Source organism: Cupressus sempervirens, chromosome 7 (genome assembly GCF_028749045.1).
Source record: "Cupressus sempervirens isolate cs-2001-9-10 chromosome 7, ASM2874904v1, whole genome shotgun sequence".
In the NCBI taxonomy this organism is placed as follows: Eukaryota; Viridiplantae; Streptophyta; class Pinopsida; order Cupressales; family Cupressaceae; genus Cupressus; species Cupressus sempervirens.
Genome location: NC_143124.1, coordinates 464271742 through 464288366, shown reverse-complemented (window position 1 = coordinate 464288366; position 16625 = coordinate 464271742).

Genomic DNA, 16625 nt, shown 5'->3' with positions numbered 1-16625 from the left:
CCACACAACATTTATGAAATATTTCTACCAAATGATTTATAGATAACATAAGAAGAGGGATCTTATTACATAACTTCATCATAATACATCAAATCTCATAATGAATATTATCTTACAAATAAAATATATACCATCTCTCAATCTTTCCTTTCACAATTTCAAACAATAAACAATGATAATAATTCTCTCTTACACCACAATGAAATCACAATAGGAGCTTGATATCACAATACATTTGAGATTACATGAAACATTTGTCTCTCTTTACACACTTGGGTTTCTTCAACTTTGTCAAGGGTGAAACCCTAATATCTTCAAGGAATCCATCTTCACAAAACCTACATACACACACAAACTAGGAACCATAGAGGCCCACCTCCCATCCTAGGCTTCTATGAAGCCACCCACCGAGTAGGGGAGACAAGTCCAAATAGGATACACCCACACACAACACTTACCAATGCATAAATCATATCACATAACACAAAATAATCCCTCCCATGGCTTACACATTGATTCACCATTGGAACCATTGAACATAGGGTGAAGTTGTGCTTTTGAAAAGGAAGTTTTCCATATCATCATATATCTGCAATAAATAATTTTCATGCCCTTTTGGGGATTTCACAAAAATCCTCCAACATACTACCATTAACCATAACATCGTTGAATACCCATCCTCTAAAATCTTCCTTTCTACACCATCATTTCCCTCATCACCCCCAAAGAAATATATGAATGAATATGGCATATGATGGAGCCCATACTCCAAGGTCCTCAACTATATTTCAAGCCCAACTAAGCCCTTCACCCTGGACTTCTCTTCCCTTCCCAAAGGGTGAGTGAAGCCCTCACACCCATAACAACACTTGACATTCAAATCAAAACCAAAAGGATCAAGAAAGAAAACCAAGAAATTTTCATGAACACAATACACATTCATACCTCTATAACACATTACAAGATTCACAATGGCACAACTCAATACCAAAATCTACCATCCAAAGATTCACAATACAATGTAAGATCCCATAACAAATGCTCCATGCTTGCAGATTTACTATGCAATACTAAAAGAAAGAAAATGTACATGGTTTGAAACACCAACCTTGGTCCAAGCTAAGGTAATGATATTTTGTTGTAGAGCTCCCTTAGTCCTCTCCAAATCCTAACTATCTCTAAACTTAGATATTGGGTGAACAACCACAAATTTAACCAAGACTCTTTGATAAGGACTTCCCACTAACTATTTTTAGCAAGGACATCAAGCCACTTTCTCTTATAAACTTGTCTCCCTCTAAGTTTTCTATATTTAGCTTAGTGGAAACATGGGAGAAACACATGTGACAACTCTAATTTCGAATTGATGGAAGAATGCATGGGTAAAGAGGCCCCCAAGACTATCTAGGTACTCACATGGTCAAAATTAGGTCCCTAACATGATGTACTATCATATGGATAACTTATTTTCACCTAAAAGACACTTTGGGACTACCTAATGACCCCTCAAAACCCTAGCCAAGTCCAATTTCGAACTTCCTTTGATTGTGACCCATCCTACCCCTTGTCAAGTGGGTTTACTTACTCATTAACAAGGTAATTAGTTTTAGGGTAAAATGCCACCATGACCAAAACCCTAATTGACATGTCATTCCACACAAAATCCACAAGTGTCAAGCGATACATAAGAGCACACTCCACATCACCACAACATGTTCCTAATGCATCTTTATGATTAAAAATTTCCACATACAAGAAAACTTACATTTACAAAATAAAATACATCACAACAAGGCTTTTGAATCTTCCAAAGATTTTCCTTGGTTAAACTATGTCCACATAGGTTTGGATCTTCTTTCCCCCCAAAATTTCCATGGTACCACTTCCTACACATTAAACTCGAGCATTAGTAGTCCAAGGAGGTCATATAAAACATATATCATAAATGCATATAACTCCAAATGTTACGTAACCCATATTAACATAATTCAATTAAATTTCCTTTCCCAGTCATTCAAAATGTTAGAATGTCAAAATCTGCATACCATAAATCATCATAATCACGTTAACATTTATCTACATATCACAAATCATCATAGCCCAATTAACATTTATCTACATATCATAAATTATCATATCCAAATTAATATTTCGCATCACGTCATGACCTAATTCTAACATGTCATAAAGTTGCATCCATATGTGTTCGATCATCCCATTCACAATGTTAGGTTCTATTGCACAACAAAATCTATCCTTTAACACTAACATTATAATTTGACATTTCAAGCATTCCTACAAATTCAGTTTCTATTTGAAATAATTTAGAACATGAAATGGAATCATTAATTATATCAAGTAGGTCCTAATGTGTGGATTATAAAAAATGTAGACATTGAAATGACAAGACCTTATAGTCTCAAAAGTGTATCAAAATGTTGAATTAGAAGTATCATAACACAAATGTGTCATCTATACCATGACGGTCTAAGTGAGGCCTCACAATAACAATATCCTTCAAATCTTTGTGTATGCATGGTCCTGGTTCTACATTCATGTGCCTAATGACCTTGGTTGTTGCACTTATGGAAGTGAACCATGCTCTTAGGCTTGACATTTTGATTTATAGTCTTGCTCCTACACACATTAGCAATATGTCCTTTCTTACCACAATTATGACAATTAGGTTTGGAGTTCTTACCTTTTTTGTTCCTTTTTCTTCTGCACTTTTGGATGATTCTCCTTCTTCGGTACTTGTGTATCCCAGTCTAGATGTATCATTATTGGATCTAGGGGATCTCAGTAGTTGCTCAAAGTATTTGATGGCTTCATTTGGCTTGTTGAAAATTTTAGCAAACTCCTTTTCTCTCTTTAAGTCACTCTGCAATTGTTCATTTTGCAACTTAAATTTAGTTATCTTAATGTCCTTGACATTCAATTCATAGTTGGCATTCATCATTCGACTTAGAGTATCTAATTGCATGTTGGAAATCTTGGTTAACTCTATTGACTTCTCTTCCAATTTGTTGGCCAAAATTCTTTTGTCCTCTTCAATGATGGTTTTGTCTTCTATGGCTTTCTTCTTTTGTTCAACCACTTTACATAGCATTATAGCTTGTGATTCTTTCTCTAACTTGAGATTTTTTATTTCCTCAGCTTGGGCTCTATTCTTTTCCATTAGATCTACAACTATTGCATCAAATTCATTGGAGTCTCCATCTACAAATGGCTTAGTAGTGTTTATCTCTTTGTATTGTGTGTCATTCTCCACAATAGCAATTTCCTTCCTTCTCTTCAAAGATTTATTTAGTTCTTCTCTTGCTTCATCCAGTTGATGTAGAATGAGTTGTATTTCAATCTCTTGGTTCTCAATAGTCTTTCACAATTTGTAAACTTCCATTTCAAGATCTTTCCTCAAAGTTGCAAAGCTTCTCTTTCAGAGAACCTGGCTCTAATACCAATTGTTGGAATTATAATAGGAAAGGTAAAATTCAGGGGGGGAGGGGGGGGTGAATCAGTAGTTTAAACTTGGACCCATAAAATCTATTACCACACATCCATCTCATACATTCAATGAGTAAACTGGAAAAACATGTAAAGTATGTACATCCACATCATGTAAACACATAAGCAATCATACACATATGGCACTAGATATGATTACCCAGAAACCCTCCAATGAGAAGGTAAAAATGGGGTGGGGATGACACGCACAAATCTTCACTAGTGCAATAATAAGGTGTATCCAATGAAGGTTACAATGTTTTGACCATGAAACATGATTTACCCTGTTAAAAGTCTAGCCTATTAAAGGCTTACAAAGATTGTTAGGTCTCACCTTGTTAGAGGATTTCAACACCCTATTAGAAGTGTGTCTTGCTAATGGACTTTAATTTACAAATAAGTAAGCACCCTATTAAAGGATTTCATACAGCCTATTATGACTACTCTATTAAGAGATTTTGACTGAAATCACCTATTAGAATGTCTTAGCTTTGATCATGTGGTTAGCACTTGATTACTTAATAACAAATCACCTCTAAATAATGTCTTCTTGATCCTTCTTGATCATATGTATCTTTGATGTATCCTTTTCTCTATCCTCTATTCTACTCTAACTAATTCTACAGTGCAGTTTCACTTCATAACTTCTAAACCACCATGAATGCTCTATTTGCACATGCAAACTATTATCTTCACTTCTTCAATTCCTTACAAACTAGCTAGAGAGTTTAGGGTTTTTCATCCTTAAGAAGACTTAGTGACTTAGGGTTAGGTATGAATCTACAACTGAGATTCATCCATTTCAGTGCTTAATCCTTCTCATTTTCTCATTGGTTGCATGTAATTGCATAGGGAATCCAACTAGAGAATCGTCCTTATCTCCAAAATATCAAAATTCAATCGTAAGTCAGCTCAAAAATGGTTTACATAGTTGTTTGTGCCTTTATAAAAAATAAGTCAAAACTGTCTTACTCGACATCTGAAGTCTCTGATGCTCAGTATACACTAATCTCTCTCTTGTGACTCGATATCTATATTGCTTGACATCCACTATTTACTTGGCTCCTATGTCACTTGGCATATAATGTCTTCTCGACACTTGAGTGACTCGACACATGAGTGGCTCGACACTCACTATGACTTGGCATGGTCTAATATATACATGTTGTGCTCGACATGTACTACTAGTTTGGCATGAACTAAGTAAATAACTTAAGTGTGCTAACACTCACTTGTCAAAACCAATCTGAGATCAACACTAAGTTATGTTGAGTTTGATGACATCAATGGTTGTGATTCTACAAAGAAGATATGGGATACCCTACACAATATTAATGGAGGAGACACAAATATTTTGAGATCCAAATCCAAAAGTCTTAGAGGTAAGTTCAATGACATGAGGAAAAAAGAACATGAGAACATTGCTCAATATTGCTCTAGAATAAAAGATTTTGTTAATGCTATAAGAGGAGCTAATGGTATTATTGATGATGTTACTATATTGAGTAAAGTATTGAGAACATTGTTTCCCATCTTTGCTATTAGATTTTCTGCCATACAAGAACTAAGATGTATACCAAGTTCTAATCTAACTCTAGAAGTTTTCATAGGTAGGGTCACTACCTTTGAGCTCTAAAATTTTGATAACTTCAAATCTGACAATGTTGAATCTGCTTTTAAAGATAAGCTATCATCAAAGGAACTTAAAGAGAAGAAGAAAAAGGTCAAATATGTTTCTAGTGATAGTGATACAAATGAGGAGGATGTAGAACCTCTTGAAGCAATGTTAGCAAGGAAATTTCATAGAGGCAAAGACAAATTCAAAGGTAAGTTACATATCATGTGTTTTAATTGCAATGACATTGGTCATATTGTTGCTAGATGTCCAGAGAAGAAGAACAATAGAAATGGAGACAAATATAGAAGTAAAAGAGATGAGGACAACAAAGATTACAAAGAAAAAGGTAAGAAGTCTTGCTACATTGCAGAAGAGGAAACCAGAGATGGATTTGATGAGCATGATGATGAAGTGGTGTATGTTGCAATGAAGGATGATTCTAATGAGGATGAGGCAATTGCACTGGTGTCTTGTGGGAAGAATAATGAAAGATGGATCACTGATAGTGAGTGTTCACAACACATTACTAGAGCTAAAAGTGAGTTCATTACCCTAAATTATTATGATGTAAATAGTGTAAGGTTTGGTAATGATGCACCTTGTCTGATAAAAGGAAAATTATCTATAAAACACAGAAAAGATCTTGTGTGATAATGCTTATTATGTCGAAGGACTTAACTATATTTGTTGAGTATGCAGGTTGCAAAGTTGAGTTTGAGAACAAGATAGCTAAGTTCTATGATACTGCTGGGAAACTAATTGGGAAAGGTGATCAGACTAGAGGCAATCTATTTTATCTCAATCTGAATGATGCTACTTGTCTTGTTGTAGAATTTGATGATATGTGGTTATGGTGCAAGAGGTTATGTCATGTTAACTTTGATAACTTAGTGAGTATTAGTAACATGAAAAGAGTGAGATATTTTCCTAAATTGAAGAAACTTGACTTTATAATTTACAAATAATGTCAGTTAGGCAAGATGAGAAAATCTAGTTTTAAAAGTAAGACTCTTACCTCTAAAGAAATTCTTGAGATTGTTCATACTGATTTATGTGGACCAATTGAATTGCAAAGATACAAAGGTGACAAGTACATTATGTTATTTTTTGATGATTATTCTAGGATGATGACAGTTATATTTCTAAAATAGAAATCTAATGCTTTCCAAATATTTAAATAGTACTTAGCTAGAGTTGAGAAGGAGATAGGAAAAAGCCTGAAATGTTTGAGATCTTATAGAGGTGGGAAATTTACATCAAATGAGTTTGAGGTGTTTTGTAATGATAGAGGAATCAAAAGACAGACATCTGCACCTAGGACCCCTCTACAAAATGGAATTGCTAAAAGGAGGAACATATCTGTTGGACTATGCTAGGACACTCATGATGGAGAAGAATGTTACTTTGAAATAATGGAGAGAGGTTGTAAGTATAGTTGTCTATACCTTGAAATGTGTACAAGTCAAAAAAAGTACTCACTCATCACCTTTTGAATTATGGTATGGATACTCACCCAATGTAAAATATTTTAAGGTATTTTGAAGCAAGTGCTACATTCTTAAGGATTTTAGGAATGGAAAATTAGATGTTAAAAGTGAAACAGGTATACTCCTTGGTTATTCCACGAGAAGTAAAGCTTATAAGTGTTTAAATACTAACACTAACAAAGTTGTGGAAAGTGCAAATGTAAAGTTCGATGAATATACAGAGGTACATGAGGTTGAACCTATGAAGGAACTAGAGGAATACAAATCTTTTGTATACTTTTATAAAGGTATGCCTATTGATGAAGATGTTGTAAATCAAGTTGCAAATTAATAGCAAGTTTCAGTGACTGCCAAGTCACATACAATGAATGTCGAGTTGCATTTAGGAATTGAGCTACAGTCAAGAACCAAGTTGCAGATAGAAGTTGAGGCACATTCTAATTTTGAGATAAGTGTACATGAAAGAGATGTTGAATTACCTAATAGAGAAGTAAATAGTGATTCAAAAGTTGACAAACCTAATGAGGAAGGTTGAGTAGATACAAGATTGTCAAAGTATGTCTAAGACATCACCTTGCTGAAAAAATTATTGGAGACAGAGATGCTAGACCAATGACAAGGAACAAGATAAGAAGTGATACATGTTTGTTGAGCATGCATGAACCTAAGATAGTAAAAGATGCCTTAGACAATGAGGACTAGAGTAAAGCCATGAAGGAAGAGATTGAGTAGATTGAGAAGAACAAGACATGGACTCTAGTTCCCAGACCAAAGGATAAGAATGTGATTGGAACCAAGTGGGTGTATAGAAACAAGTTAGATGAGAACGGTGAAGTCACAAGGAATAAGGCGAGATTAGTTTGCAAGGGGTATGCACAAGAAGAAGGGATAGACTATGGAGAAACTTTTGGCCATGTTGCAAGATTGTAAGGAGTAAGAACTCTACTTGCTTACTCTGCATACAAAGGTTTCAAAGTTTTTCAAATCAATGTAAAGTTAGCATTTCTGAATGGTATATTAGAAGAAGAGGTTTATAGAACAACATGAAGAATTTGTTGATGTTACCAAAAAGAACATGGTATGTAGACTACACAAAGATTTATATGGTTTAAAACAAGCACAAAGAGCATGGTATGAAAGACTTCACAACTATCTTATGAAGATTGGTTTTGAGAGGACTGATGATAACAATAATTTGTACTTGAAGACAAAAAAAGGAAAAGGTATTTTACTATCTGAAATTTGTGTTGATGATATCATATTTAGAGGTCAAGATGGATTATGTAAGGCATTTGCAAATGAAATTAAGAAAGAATTTGAGATGTCAATGTTTGGAGAGATCAAGTTCTTTGTTGGTTTTCAAGTACATCAAATAAAATATGGTATGTACATCACTCAATCTAAGTATGTGAAAGAAATATTAAAAACTTTTGGATTGGAAGATTCAAAAGTAGTTAGTACACTTATGGTGATAGGACACAAGTTGTTAAAGAATGATTATTCATCCGATGTGAATCAAACATTGTATAGGTTTATGATTGGAAAATTGCAATATGTAGTACATAGCAGACCTAACATTGCATTATTTGTTGGGATTATTGCAAGATTCTTTGCTAATCCTAAGGAGAATCATTTAATGGTTGTTAAGAGAATTATGAGATTTTTGAAAGGAACATAAGACTCGCTAGCCTTCCCCTTCGAGATTCGTGACATGGTTTAACCACCTTCTATATTGTATAAGTCTAGTGGTTGTATTGGGCATTAAAAGGTCAATCTTTTGGTGCAGTGACAAATCTAGCTTGTAACAAGTGGTATCAGAGCTTGGTCACAGGTTTGAATCTCCTCAGTTAATGCTAAGGGGGGAATTGTTGGACTAACCGCCAGCCTTCCCCTTCAAGATTTGTGACATGGTTTAACCACCTCCTATGTTATATAAGTCTAGTAGTTTTATTGGGCATTAAAAGGTCGATCTTTTGGTGCAACAACAACTCTACCTTGTAACAAAGACTATGGTCTATACTACAAGAAAAATAAAAAAATTGAGTTGAGAGCCTACATTAATGTTGATTGGGCTGGAAACATTGATGATAGAAAGAGCACAAGTGGAGGAGCATTTTTCTTAGGAAAGAGTTTGGTCACCTAGACCAGCAAGAAACAAAACTAAATATCTCAATCTACTATTGAAACTGAATATGTGGCTACTAAAATAAATTGTACAAACATTGTATGGATCAAACAGCTACTCAAAGGTATGAAGGAGGAAATCACTAAACCTATGGTACTTTATTGTGATAATACAAGTGTTATAAATATATCAAAGAACCCTGTGATGCACACAAAGACTAAGCACATTGAAATCGAGTATCATTACTTGAGAGAGATAGTTCAAGATAAAGAAGTGAGGATGGAATATGTGAATACAAAAGAGCAGATAGCTGATATATTCACAAAAGCTTTACCTAAGGATGCTCATGAGTATCTAAGAGATAAACTAGGGGTGACACCCCTATCCAAATCTACTTAAGAAGCATGATTAGTGCCCTGCATCAATTGAGATGAATGACATATGTTACACATTGATGCATTTGATCTTACTTTAGGAGCTGCCAAAAGTAATCAAAGAGATGGAATAGTAGATTAGTCACAAGTTATGTGACAAAGGGAGAAACTGAAATTGATTATCTCTGCATATTGAGATGACAAGTCTTTGGCATTGTTGTCAAAGAGGGAGAATAAAGAATTCTAGAAAAAGTGTCAAAGAGGGAGATAGTGTACCTAATGTTTAGTGTACCTAATGTTTACTAAAGAGGAAGATATATGCCCTATTGAGGGAGTAATGACTAAAAGAAATACATCTACCTAGTAAGAGGGAGAAAGTTCTAAGGGAAATATAAGAATAGAGTAGATAGAGATAGGTACCTGAATATCAAAAAGAGCGAGTGATTAGAGAAATTTGGATGGAGAAGCCCTACAAGATGACAAATGAAAGGAATCAAAAGGAAGAATTGATTGTCTATTGATCATAATAGAATTTTGTAGCCTATACAAAAGATGAAAGCTACTAATAGAGTGAGAGATTTTAATACAAGGAATTATTTTCTTTTTGGTATTGTTGTTGCTATTGGTTTGCCATCAATGCCAAAGAGGGAGATTGTTGAGAAAATATTGATACAAGTATGAGGATGTGTTTCAATCATTATTTTGTCATTGATATCAAACCTACTACTTGTTGGTATGACAATTGCTTAGTTAATTTGTGTACTATCATTTTTTTGATTGATGAAGAGGATTTGATCAAATGAGATAACAAGAGCACTTAGAGGAAATGTTGAGTTGTGGTATGCAAAAGGAGTAAAAAGATTAGTTAAGACATTGATGATATAGTGTATTATTTATCTACTTAATGCTACAAAGGTTGGATACACTAATTAAAGTCTAGAAGAACAAATAAGAAGAATTGCATCTACCAAGCTTGACCGAGTGCATAGTAGGTGCCAAGCAAAGTTAGTGCAAGCCAAGCAGAAAATCAATTGGAGGTGAGAAAAGTGAAGATTCAGTGTATGTCGAGTGAACACAGTGTAAGCCAAGTAAATTTTAGTTGGTGTCGAGCATCAGTAAAATTTAGTGTGTGCTAAGTGAATTACTAGTGGATGTCGAGAAACACAATGTGTGTTGAGTATCAAAGGTTAGTTGATGCCTAGTGCCAATATTCATGTTAAATTGAAGTTTTGACAAATCTAAGCTAACTATTTTGTTTTCTTGAATTGTGTGAAGTGTGTGGAAGATAACTATGATGATTTGGTGGCATAGAATTCAAGGTAAACTATTTTTTGGTGAATTAAAGGAAGATTGAGGAAGAAGTTTCTAGAGGAACTAAATGGAAAAGTGGATAGATTCATTGTATCCTACCTAATTCTACCTAACCCTAAAATGAATGATTGAGGTTAAGTGGCAAAAGATCTTAAATTCTATTTATAGAGAGAGTTGGTTAGAAGAAAAGGTTGTCACGTGCAAGAACCTAAGCTAATGTAGAAGCATCTTGTGTTGATGTGTTATCCTACTCATTTGTGTTCATTCTACCAGTTGTTATCGAGTTGTAGTCACTACTGAGTTACAACAATTCCTAAGTGTTAGTAATTTTGCAGTATCAACCAAGTTGCAATTATCCCAAGTCATCTTAACATTCAGATTAACATGTTGTTATCCATTTCACTTTGTAGTATTGACTAAGTTATCCAGTGTGTGCTAAGTTATCTAGTATTGGTCGAGTGTTCCTTCATGTGTCGAGTAAGCCTATTATTTGTTGATGCTTAGTTCCTTCTTTAGCTAAGTTGGTTGTATTTTGGTTCTTAGTGGGAGCTAACTTGTGTGTTTAATTCTAATCATGAATTTAATGATACAATCTTGTCTTGGGATGTGTGAAAATCATTTTAAGGTCAGCCTTTCTGTTATGTAATGTTCTACAATCTTTTGTAAGCTATTTTGGTAAGTATAAATAGGGTGTTTAGGCTTAGGTTAGAAAAAATTGGGAGCATAACTAAGAGGACAGAAAAGTACGATGCATATGTGTCTAGAAATGTGAATTTAAAGTTGGATCATAGATCCTGAATGTATTTTGTATCTGGTTGTAACCTAGAAGGCCTTACAGCTGGGCATGTATGCTTATAATTTGATGAATCAATAAAAGAATCATGTTCTCTCTCTTTGGTGTTGTTCTCTTTGTGTGTTTGCTTCCATTATTGTTGATCTGTATAAGTATCATGAGTCGGAAGATGAAGTTGCTATACCTAATGATTCCTAAGAAGAAAATTGAAGAGGTTGAACATACATTGGATTAGAAAGTTGGTAAAAGCACAAGAGGAAAATATTACTATGAATATTTGGTAAAGGGGAAGAACAGACCAGTTGAAGATGCTACATGGATTTCTCAATCTGAGTTGGATTCAGCTTAGGTTATGACATCTCAATGATTTGAGAGAATCATTTCTTTCTACCCTAGTTATCTAATGTAGGAGCATCCTAGGTTGACATGTTATCCTACACATTTATGTTCATTCTGCCAGTTCTTGTCAAGTTGCAGTCATTGTCGAGTTGTAGCAATTCTTGAGTGTAGTAATTTTGCAGTATCAGTTGAGTTGCAATTATCCCAAGTCATGTTAACATTTGGATTAGCAAGTTATCCCATTTTAGTCTGCAATACTGACTGAGTTATCCAATGTGTGTCGAGTTATCTAGTGTGTGTTGAGTTATCCAGTATTGGTTGAGTGTTCCTTCATGTGCCAAGTCAGCCTGTTATTTGATGATGCTCAATTCCTTCTTTAGCCAAGTTGTATGTGTTTTGGTTCTCGGTGGGAGCTGACTTGCATGTTTAATTTTGATCATAAATTTAATAATACGATCTTATCTTGGGATATGTGCAGACCATTTTAAGGTCAGCCTTTCTGTTATGTAATGTTATAGAATCTTCTATAATTCATTTTGGCAAGTATAAATAGGGTGTTTAGGCTTAGGTTAGAGAGAAGTGGGAGCAGAACTGAGAGGACTAAAAAGTTCAATGCATATGTGTTTGGAAATGTGAATTTGAAGCTAGATCGTAGATCGTGAATGTATTTTATATCTGGGCATAACCTAGAAGGCCTTATAGTTGGGCATGTATGCTGATAATTTGATGAATCAATAAAATAATCTTGTTCTCTCTCTTTGGTGTTGTTCTCTTTGTGTGTTTTCTTGCGTTGTGTTAACTCTGCAAGGTGGCTTGGATTGTTGGGTGTGCTTTTGGCCCTAGTTCTTCTTCCCCGTTAGGAAGACAAGGAGTCTAGGGTATTGCTTCATTCAGTGGCCAAATAGAAGAGACTGCTATTAGCAAGCAAAGCAAGAAGGCTTAAGAGTATGTATACTTGAAGGGTGAACAAGTTATCAAAGTTGAAGTGTGTGAAAGACAATTAAAATGGAGGACTAAAAAAGAGATCTATAATCTACAGGTGAGTTGTAATTTCTTATCAGATCAAGCCTTACTGTTACTTTCTAATCATTGTGTCTGTCTAGGGTAAATCCTTTGGATTAAGGTTGACCTAATAGTCATTTGTAAATCCTTTAACTGAGTGACATTCCAATTGAATGGTCTAAAGTCCTCTAACAAGACTCACTCCTAATAGGGTGATTGAAATCCTCTAACCAGGTCACATTTAACAACATGTATTGTAACCTTTAACATGGTTGACCTTTCACATGACATCACTTCAGAAGAGTGAGAATTAGTAACATGTTACTGGTGGTTTTTCCAAAATTGGGTTTCCATGTAAAATCCTTGTGTCAAATGTGTTATTGAATCTATTATGTTTACATTTCTGCAAAATTGTTTTGACTTAGGACAATGACCTACAAATTCTAAGTATTGTATGATCTAATTGATGCTTGCATGAAAATCTTTTATGGATATGAGTTCACTAAGATGTGAAAAGTTTGATTTAGACATCTAGACCTTGGATAACTGATTCATGCTCCCCCTACCATAGTTATTCTAAAGAATTCCAATATATGTGGCTCTGTATTCGATGCTAAAATACTAAAAATAAATGGAAGGGGAAATTGAGCTAATTTATTAACAGCTTTTTTTCCCTATTTTGAGTTGAGTGTACATGTCAAACATTGGATACAAGTTGTAATTTTTTTCATTTTTTTTCTCTGATTTGAGCTAAGTGTATAGGCCAGAACCAACCAAGCATTTCTACTAATAATCTATCAAGTTTACTTTATAGATGGTTTTAGAACACAAAGGCCACCTATCCCTTTCATTTCTGTTTATGTGATTTCATGTTCACCCTGACACATATAGTTTAGATTGCAAATTTCTACTTTATTAGCTTTATATTAATATTTTAAAACTACCAAGTAGGATGATCTGCATAGTACCTGCATGTAACAACAAGATCATTAACAAAGTACTAGTGTAGACTAACAATATCCAAATAAGGAGTCTTTTCTTGAAGATGTCTAAAGAAGAATCCCCACAAATGAAAATTGATTTTGATCCGATATCACATGTAGCCACTATTATTAAGGATAATAATACTATATAGAGAAAGAGTGTCAAACTGTTGTTCTGGCCAGTTGATATACAAATTCATCTTCAAGAATTCTACAACATAATCCCTTATTTCTTTTTAGAGATATCTCCTTCATATTTAGAACAATTTGGTTTTACTTTTCAAGACTATTGGTGCCTACTGATGGCTCATTGTCTTGTAATGAAATGGCTGCCTAGTTTGGATTTTTTGAACAAATAAAGAAATAGGTTAGAATTCATGGAGTGAAATATGGTAGAAAGATTCTAAGGTCCTCTTTGAGCTAGAACATGTATGTTGCTTTTTTTTAAAAAAATTCTTGTACAAAGGAAGGAACTCACATTTAAGTCAAATTAATTATAGAGGCATTATTGATGAGGATACCTAAATCATATACATAAGCCTCCTAAAGTTGTGCATTTTATGCAAGATTTTGTCTTATTGAAATAACATGAATCCATCTCTTATTTCTGAAGATATTGAAATTGATTGGCCCAAATACTCAGTAATTGATTTAAGAATCACTTGCCTAGCATAAAGCGATGTAAATGCCAAAATATTGGAAAGGCAAAGTTTTCATAACTCCATTGATATGATTCTTTGTAACAATTTGAAGAAAGGGGGTGATAGATATAGGTTTTCTTGTACTCGCGTGTATGTGAGAAACGTAGATGTAAGCCTTGCTATAAGGAATTGCAGAAAACGAGCTAAATTTTTTTTAAAATAAACAAATGATTTTTTATGTGAAAAATAATGTTATTAATGGAAGGGGTTATTCTAGTCATGCTCTAGTCGGATGGGACGACTATAGATGCATTACTTATATAATTACCTATTGCACAAGAATGTGGTCTCATAGCAACAATGATTAGAAAGTATGTGCAAAATGGATTTGTTATTAAAGGTTTGGAAGATTCCAATTAAAAATCTAATGTCCACATTCAACAACATTTCCATAACCCTTTGCAGCACCCTCCATATTTTTGCATTGAAGGGAGCCATGAATAGGATGGGATCTTCATTGAATGCATAAATAAAGAACCATTCATGATGTTACACACAAAAATAACATTGGAAGGGCTTAATGAAAAAACCATTCAAGATGTTTCACACAAATATAACATTGGAAGGTCTAATAATAGCGGACTTACATTAGTTTTGAATTTCTTCATGAGAATTATATTGAATATGGTAAGCTTGGTCTTCAAGATAATGTTGAATATGATAAGTATATTCTAGGCGTAGTGGGATTCACCTGAATAATTCTATGGGTGCACCTCAGTTGAGTTTGAAGGAAGTGATTGAAACATATGCATAGGAACACGACATCCAATTTTTCCCTAAAGTGGGACACACACATGATGCTCTTCAAGTTTATGGCTTTGGAACTATTAGTATATATCTAGATTCTATAAAAAGATGAGTGCTTGCAAAATCTGGAGATAGGTGGGTGATTGCATCATTGGAGTAGCTAGTTGAGATGCACAGTAATCAAATGAGAGAGAGTCTATGGCAATATACCATATTGAGAAGGAGCAACTTTAGAAAGAGACTGCACAACAAAAAAAATAACTAGACAACATAGAGGATATAATGGGAGCAATAGATAGAATCCAAGAAAGTGTTGCAGTAGGTACTATGACATTGGAATCACTTGCAAGTGTCTTTGAGAATTTACAGTCCAAATATCAGGAGGACTACAAGTTGTGTAATTTGTCATGTATTGCATCTGCATTTGATTTTCCATTTATTATAAGAGTGTTTCAAGGTTGGGAACCACTTCAACATCCTTTGCATGGTTTAGAGGTAATGTCATTGTGGCAGAGGCTTCTACAAGGGAATGAGCCTCATGATTATGGCATTTACATAGAAGTAGAACTTGCTTCTTCAACTCCTTACACTCAACTCTTCATTGAAGTTATTCTTCTAATTGTGAGAATAGCTAATACAAATTCCTAGGAGCCAAGGGACCCTAAACCTATGCTACATTTTTTGGAGACATGGGAGAAGTTACTATTTGCTTCATTACTTCATAACATTTTGGATCATATAGTGATGCCCAAATTAACAACAAAAGTAGATACTTGGGATCCTCGCAGGGAGACTATGCCAATACATGCATGGTTACATCCTTGGCTTCCATTGTTGGGCCAGTGTATGGAGCCTTTATATCCAACCATTCATTATAAATTGGGAAATGTGCTTCATGCCTGACATGCAAGTGATGCATTTTCATATGCAATTTTATCACCTTGGAAAATAGTATTTGATCCTACTAGCTAGGAACAACTGATTGTTCATTTTATTGTACCTAATTTGATGACAGTTCTACAGGAATTTGTAATCAGCCCAGCTAATCAACAACTAGACCAATCTAACTAGGTTATGGATTGTTTCTTTCTAAAAATATCTTCTATTATATGTTTTTGTAAAATTTCTTGTGAAATTTGCCCATTTTTCTTGGTCTGCATAATTTTTGTGCAAAATCTTGAGGTAAGTCACTTAGTACAGGTTGAGTGAGTTTTATTGTTTTATTATTTGGATTCTGGAATATGTATGCAACAAGGGCAAAGCAAGGGCAAAGCAAGGGCATGGCATGACAACACAATCATAGAGCTACGGCATGACCATAGATTGACTAGAGATTATTACAATACAATCAAGCTCATTTGATGCCATTGAAAACACAAAAACATTTTATAAATTTTAAGATCTCATATAGAGAGGAGGGTATTCAAATTTAGTGTGAAACAATAGAAATACTAAATAATGAGGAGAATGCATTAGAAGCAAAATATCACGACAAAAAAATGCAGGGAAAGGGCAACAAAATACAGAGCAAGAGCATGGCTAGGCAATCATAGATCTATACATTCTTTCACAACTTCTCTAGAACCCTCATTCTGAGCTCTCCACAATCTTTTGCGTGCAGCTCTCCACAATCTATCAAAT